The following is a 5,307-nucleotide window of genomic DNA, read 5'->3' as shown; positions in this document are numbered from 1 at the left end:
TGGTTCTCGCATGTCTTTGAACTAAGTTTAAAGATGTTTTCACTTTTAATTAATTGCATGGAAACCACCGAGATACAACTTGAAGATAAATGAAAAACACTAATATTTTGATCAGTTTACTAAATATTAAAAAAGGTATTTTAGATAATGAAGCGTGAACCTTCCTGAACTCTTATTCAGAGTTTTGCACATTTATTTTTTGTATACAGCTATCACATGTGAGCTAGAAATAAACTGCAGCCACTACAAAGTCCTCTTACGCACTGATAAACAAACATGTCTATAGTCATATTATGCTAATACAAGGCATTGCATGAATCCTTCAAGAGGATACATTATACATTGATGTGTCTTCATTATGAAATCAACGTATTTTAATGTACAAGGCATGATAAATAAACCATTTTTCATCTTTTGATGCTCAGTACAGCAGACTGCCCTACATAGGTGCATCATTAAATAATACTTAAAGGTAGGGTAGGTAAGTTTGAGAAACCGGCTCGAGATCGCTAGAATTTGAAAATACACAACCGGAGAAAATCTGCCACTTCTTTACAGAGCCCCTCCTCCAACACACACGAACGCGCACATGACCAATGAGGGCACGAGATAAGTTTGTGCACAGATGGAAGGCTGACAGGTAGGCCATCCAGTTATTTTAGCCGGGCCGGCTAAAATGATTGGTCGTGCTTTTTACAGTATTACGGCTTCCACAGATGACATGTTTTTATGGATTTTTTGTCAAAGCACTTAAGATATTCATTGCTTTCGGGATGTTAAGGGCATTCCATGGAATATAACAAAAAGTGTATCTCGAGCCGGTTTCTCAAACTTACCTACCTTTAAGGTGCAAATACAAATAATCCATCTCATCTATTTTTGGATCATCCTATGATGTGAGAGCACTTCATTGGTGAGCCAAGACTTTTGAGGCATGCTGTATGATTTTACATGAGAAAAGTTGCTCGACTACTTTTCTTAAACGTACATATTAAATCAAAAAAGTAAAAAAATAAAATTGAACATGGATGTCGAGTTAATCAGAGTGGTGTCATCATTTGTTAAAAGCTTTAACGAAAAGGTGAGTTTTAAGAAGTGATTTAAAAGATTTCACTGATTTTGCCAGCCTCAGATCCTCGGGCTCGAGCTCTGGCGCAGAAAGCTCTGTCACCCTTTGTTTTTAGCCTGGATTTGGGAAACCAGTACTACAAAATCATCTTTGAAAATTTGAGTAAATGTTCTTTCAATCAAATTTAACTTCAAAGACTAAGTGTGTGTTGCCAGAGACATAACACAAAAATAAACAGTGCAGTGGCTCAGTCTCTTGGCATTGGGACAGAAGGGTCGTCGGTTCACTTCCTGCACAAGTGCCCATGAGCAAGCCACTAAATGAGTTACAACATTTAATTGACATTCCTGAGTTTAATTACATAACGTTTTGTTAATACATTTTGGTTCTGACATGTTTCTGAAATAAGTTGAAAATACTTTTCACCTTTAGATACATGCTCTTCTTTAAAGAGTTAAACATTTTTGTTTAAAACAAAGATAAATAGTTCCAAGATAACTTATCCCTTTAGATACATGTGTTGATGCAAACTGCTTGGCTGTGTTTTCAGAAGAATTGTCATGCTACAAACAAATGTATTTACCAGATTTTCCCTAAAGTTCCTCTCCAAAGCTGTAGGGATTGGCTGTCCAAACCAATTAAAAAGTTCAGCTATTATTGAGATAATTAATGAGTTTAAGGTATTTTCTGGATATAAAGGTCAATAATGGAAAATCCTTAAAGGTACCACAATTTAAAACGCTCAGATTTAGCACACATTCATTTCCAGTTTGTTTTTTATGGGTTCAGGCATTATTTCTTCTTTTTCAATTCAACAACAAAATCACATAACACCTTCAATGTGTCTTTTATTATTGGAAATGTTTGATTATTACATTTTTGTCTTTACACATTAATTTGTGTTGTGCCCAGAGCCCGACTGGTGCTGCGTCATGAAGTCACCGTTCATGTCGCTGATTTTCTCCCCAACGGCGCTCACAACAACAACAATGGGGCACTGCGTCGGGTCGATGGTCGTGTTGCTTTTAATCATACAAAGCCAGATTAAATTAAATAACTACTTCTCAACCCTTATACTTTTCTCCAGAGTGCCGTGGTTCATTATTTATTAATGTGTTTCAGCGGCATTTACTGACCGCTGCAGTGCTGCCCACTGTTTGGCATCACAACGCTGTTATGAAAGTTTATCTGGTATAAAATGGGTGATGTTAGCATAGCAACCAAAGCTAAACTGACTATTTTGACTACTTGTTGCTATCCTATTGTGGCATAAGCCGTTTTCTACAGGCACATACAGTATTACTGGCGTATTTTTAATTGTGATTCTACTTGTGATAGACGGACATGTATTGATTCCATCCGATAACTGCTATAATACAAAAAAAAAAAACGTCTGCCTGCTCTCCACAATGATCAATAACAGCGAACGGATGGTCAAAGTAAGGGACAAATAAACAGAATCACACTGAGCCTGGCAGTGGTTAGTGTTGCCTGACTTTATAGAGTGTGTTTTTTTTAGAAAGTGTGTGCTTGCGTTCTAGTCACTTTGCTCAGCGCTACTGCTTGATACAACTTTTATTTGCCGTTCTCGCCATAAACTGTTGCTCAGGTTGATCTCGCCCCCCTCCGACGTAAGCGTGACGTATGCGGTTCTTGATTGTAGACCGAGAATTTTTTGGTGCTTGTTAAGAACCGGTTTTCGGGGAAAAGAGCCGGCTCCTCTGCGGTGTGAACAGGAAAAAATGGTGCTTATCAGGCTCTAGCTCCGAACCGGCCCTGGAACCGCTTTGGTGCATGTGTGAGTGGTATATTATGTTTTTTTAGTTGTTATTGTGTGCTAGTAGTATAAGTAGCATTGTCATTTTTTTTATTTTGCCCCCAAACTAAAGGCAAGTGACTGTATACTAATGGGCCCCACAGCCAGTGCTTGAATTGGGCCGGTACTCACCGGCACGCAGTACCGGCACTTCTGATTTTTACCCATGTGGTACCAGCACTTCTTACTGTAAGATGCCGGTACTCAGCCGCCGGCACGTCATGGCGCATGTCAACAAATATGCCCAGCGTACCTCAACACGTTCTCACTCCCAACCCGTCACATGTTGACGGACGGTCAGGGCCCCTCCCCGTCACTCTATTACGGACAGGGTACCCCTTGAGAGTCAGTTTTCAACGGGCAGGGCGTCCCATAGACCTTCACAGACCTCCCATAGCGTTGATAATAGACGCCATGAGAACGCTCCCCGAAGGTCGGTTGTTATTGTCAATATTAATATAATAATTTTTTTTTTTTTAATAGTCACCCTCGATTTCGCCGATTTTCTTGTTGCCCCAGCTGGTTGACATGGAATTAATGGACGTGCCGTTGTGCGATTGCGTTGCCAGGCAAACTCTTCAAATACAACCCTAATTATATTTAAAAACATTTTAGAAGGCCTCACGAAATACTTTAACCTGTTAAGCCCGAGAGACCCCGGTACCGGGGCACTGCCGCAACATCTTGCAGGAAACAGTGTCTGAGAGCATGTTCATTTAATAAACTATGAATGTTTTATATCCATGTAACGGGAAGAAACTCATCCCAACTGCACGCCTCGGGACCCTGACCAAGCGTCGCTCCTGGACGTTTATGGAGTGAGAGTGTGTTGGTAACAAATGTAATTTCCCCTCCGTGGGAAGAATAAATTGTCTCACTGATTTGTATATTAGTGACAAACTTAAGGATGGAGTGTTAACGCCTTCTTATATCAACCTTTTCCTGCACTATCAGACGTCAGAAAACCTTTCGTCATACCACTGTGGGGAATTTTACACCTTTTCTTTAGGATTAATTGTATTTTTACACATATACCTCGAATGATGTCAGTAAAGCATTACTCATTTATTATCAGCTTTATTTCATGATCACTGAGCAACACATTATTCACAATCTCTACATAATTATCATTGTCTGTGGTGCAGTCACAGTGATTACCTGAAAAACATGCATGCACTCCACACGTTTCTTACATCACTGAGATAAATGACCCATTAAACCACAACACCCAGATTCCAGAAAGATGCCATATATGGACTTTATGTTCTATGGTAAACAAAACAAGTATTAATATCACATATGTTGAATGGAGTGTGATTGGCTGGAAGTTACAGATATTGCACACCTTGCACCACTTTATATGTCCACTATGTGGTGCTGGAGAAACACTATTAACAAACAGAATGTCACTAAACATCAATTGTAGACCACACATTGTTATTATCATGATGTTTGTCACATGGGACTGACTACCTGTTGCCTTTAGGTGGTGCTATGACTTATCAAGCACTCAACATTGGTAGTTTGGAGACTGTACAATGAAGTTACAACAACTTCCTGTTTCATGGTGAGTCTATGGCTCTCATAGTTATGGAGTTAAAAAGGTACTGGACAATAGTTAAGTTAAATATACCTGTTAATACCTGATAGATATTGTACATCTACAGGTGAAATGAAGCGCAAGAGCTTTGTTAAAGTTGTGTAGAGGGAGCTATCAAGCCACCTTGCCTAACTGACAAAATATAACCATATCAGTTAACTGAGTGTATGCATGTGCCACGTTTTGTGGGTCTAAATGCAACCCTTAGCCCTAAAAAAGTAATAATAATTGAAAAGCGCTATATAAGTCCCATGTATTATTATTTTTAATAATAATAATAGCTTGGATTTATATAGCGCCTTTCATGAGACCCAAGGGCGCTTAACAAAGAAGAACAGGGCAAAACAAACAAACAAAACAAAAGGCAGTCAGACAACCAGTCAGACAGACAAAACAACAAATAGATTAGGGGCCAAAGGCCTTAGTAAACAGATGGTTCTTGAGGGCCCTTTTGAAGGCATCACGCGTGGGGATGTTGCGGATCTCCGCAGGGAGAGCGTTCCAGAAGTACTATCTGTTCAAGCCGGTGAACGCAGACACACAACTTTCACTATCCAGCTTTCCCCATGTCTTACGGCTTTACTACATTTCAGAGAGATCTGCATAACCTAGGGGGAGCAGGAAGTTAAAGTACAAAACCTTAATACCTTCTTTTTACTATCTAGTAAAAGCAAAAGCAATCAAACAAAGAAAACACAACATCTGAAAACATTGTTCAGTTGATATCAGATTAATAACACCACTTTACCATATTAACATCTTTGTTCTTGACATTCTGTGACACTGTTTAGGATTTGGTCACAACTCACCCCTGATAGAAAA

The sequence above is a fragment of the Trematomus bernacchii genome, unplaced genomic scaffold (genome assembly GCF_902827165.1).
Source record: "Trematomus bernacchii unplaced genomic scaffold, fTreBer1.1, whole genome shotgun sequence".
In the NCBI taxonomy this organism is placed as follows: Eukaryota; Metazoa; Chordata; class Actinopteri; order Perciformes; family Nototheniidae; genus Trematomus; species Trematomus bernacchii.
Note: the sequence above shows the minus strand (reverse complement) of the source record.